We start from the raw sequence: 3052 nt of genomic DNA, 5'->3' as shown, positions 1-3052 counted from the left end.
TTGTTTTGTTTTGTGTACAAAATAGATTGTATTGGAGAAAATAAGTACGTAAAGTTACTATGTTGTCTCAAAATATCATGTGATATTTGTTTATGAGGTGCTAAGAACAAATAAGAAATCGCAAAACACACTATGTAAGTTAATCTTTGTCTTTCAACTACTAACAAAGCTAAGTTTTGTGGTAAATTTTTTTGCTATGTCATTAGTTGAGTAGTATCACATGACATTCCAAAACAACTTAATAAGAAATATATTGGTGCTAATTGATTCATTAAATAAAGAAGTTTTTTAGCCTTTTTTTGAGCTTGATGGCTAATTAATGTAGGAATAAAATTACAGAAATATAATACTAGTGTATTGTATTTTCTGTGTAGCTCACATGACATCCAAAATATATCTTAACCACACAATACACGCATCCAAAATATAATTTTACCACACACAATACACATTTTGTGTATTTTTTTTTTGTCTAATTTAGGTGCATTTAGCATTATTTGTAAAATTTTTAGAACTTGTGGACCAATGTTTACTTCTTTTTTGTCCAATACTATGAACCTTCTATTTTAACTATATGATTGTTTTGGAATTTCATTTTTTAAGATTCTTATTGAAAATTGAGAGACAAAAACTTTGAGAACCAATAATATTGCTTAATGAACTATTTTTGGGTTGGGATCACTATGTCCCAAGTTTCAACCCTAGATTATACTATATTCCCAATTAAAAATGTGGATTTTTGTGTAGAAATTATAAATCAAGTCCAAACTAAAACCAAATAAAAAAATATAAGAAAAGAACAAGTCATGCGATATTTTCTTTCCCCAATACAAAAATATAAGAGTTTTTTACTAGCCAGTGTTAATAATTCAATCTATTACCCATTAGGTCTTGAGTTTCTGTCTTATGCATGCATACGTCCTGTTATATTTTTTTTATCTCGATTTTGCTCCTTTGTTGTTATACTTTGTGCATTTGGTTTGAATTTTGTAGTTCTGTTTGATTTTTGAGAGCAGGACTTCAAATCTAGAATTGGTTCATGAGTGAACGAAAATTGATTTTTGGCTTGGAGATCATCGGTGAGTTGTGTTCAAATTTGTTTGTGATTTGGAGGTGAGTTACAGTCTATTCAAATATGTTCGAATCTCTTCGATTTTTGCATTTTGGTTTGTGATTTTGTTAGGTATTTGGTTCGTGTGATATATATATATATATATATGCAAATTTGTGATTTTGTTTTGGTATTGTAATGTTCGTTTGTTTGTGAATTTATTGATTTGTTGATTTTGGAAATTGTTTTGTTATTTGTTGATTTGTAGCAATTCATTGTAAGAACAATATATCATTGTGTGACATCTATATAAATGGATATGTATACAGAGTTATATAATTTTTGTTTGAGTTAGTGATTTTGATTTGGTTTGTGATATTACTGTTATGACGTTGTTGTTTTTGTGATTGAATGTGTTTTGATCATGATATTGAAAGTATTGAGATATGTATATGTGATGAATATTGGATTTTTTTGTTGCAAAATTGTTTTGGTTGAACACAGTTGCCGATTTGTTATTTTCTATAGTAATAAATTTATCAGTGAGTATGAGAATAGGAGATGAAAAAGTCATATAGTGGTCTAATTGTGTAGGTAGGGGTGCTATTTTAACTCATCATAAAATTTAGAAGATAAGAATAGTGCCCTCAATATACTTATTGGAAAATCCTTTATGCAATGCTAAATCCAGCCATTGAATTTTTTAGATTCATGTGAAACTGAGAATGGGATGATATGTAAGATTAAAATGATTTTGTGATTTTGGGAAAAACTTTTGGCAAAGATGAACTTTCAACATAGGAGACGAGTAGTTACACGAGCATCACCCATAAGATTTTCTTGGTCGTGTTGTTTCAGATCTACAATATATGTGTCTTGCAATACAAGTTTTCATTGGACATGTGCATAATACAAAATTGGATTGTGTTATATTTGGTAGTGCATGTTATAAAACACATGGGCCAAGGCTTCAAAGCTTTGGGAAGTCAAGCATGAAAATGTGAGATTGAGTCTGTAGGCAGTCAATTTATGCAAATAATGGTGAGTTTGTTCTACATAGGTCCACACCTCCCATTATGGTGGAATCAACATTGGTAATCACCTTTTTGCCATTATCGTAGATATATAATCGATACATTTGTTAATTGATATAGCTTATAGACTAAAGGTGAGAGCAATGGAAAATCTTCTTTGTCCCCATATGATAAGTTTATATCAAAATTGAGTAACAAATATAAACTACGATAGACGATTCATTCATAAAAATGTCCACAGTTTGCTAATTTTTGTCCATAAGAGGCTCTAATTTTATTTATTTATGTTATTATTGGATTGTGTTGCTTTTCCATCCTGTGGTTTATTTTGGTAACCATATTGTTTAATATATAATTTCGGCGTTACAATTGAAGGTATTCATGTTTTTGGATGTGTTGGAGTTTGTGACGCCCCAAAAATTGGGAACATCAAGGAATATAATAACAAATAATTACAGGGTTTTTCTAAGGTTACTTGTGTAGGAAATGTCACTAATGAGTCCTTGGTTAATAACTAAGTAAGACCTTAGGAAAACTCAGAGGAGTCAAAATAGTCTCCCTTCTAAGTCCAATCTCCTTAGATAGCAAAACTACCTATTTGACAGATCTTTAATAAGGCATTAACACAATATCTACATGAGTTGACTAAATATGATAATAGGCTACAAAAGATATATGTAGATATATATGCAAATATTTACAAGATCATATCTTAATTGTGATAAGAGTTTTAATACTTACATTTCCAAAACATGATTACAAATTCCTAATCGTATAGGATAGCCATATGTCTTCAAATGTTTTTACTTCATCGATGCCTACATAAATTTTGTCAAAACACCTGGCATGAAACACCATGAGCTTGGAATGCCCAATAAACGTATACACCCCCATCCATTTTTCTCAATTCAATACACAATCACAATTATAACAAAACAACAAATGAAGCATGATATTAAAGTCAATA

This window comes from Camellia sinensis, chromosome 13 (genome assembly GCF_055761805.1).
Source record: "Camellia sinensis isolate YWXY chromosome 13, ASM5576180v1, whole genome shotgun sequence".
Classification (NCBI taxonomy): domain Eukaryota; kingdom Viridiplantae; phylum Streptophyta; class Magnoliopsida; order Ericales; family Theaceae; genus Camellia; species Camellia sinensis.
Note: the sequence above shows the minus strand (reverse complement) of the source record.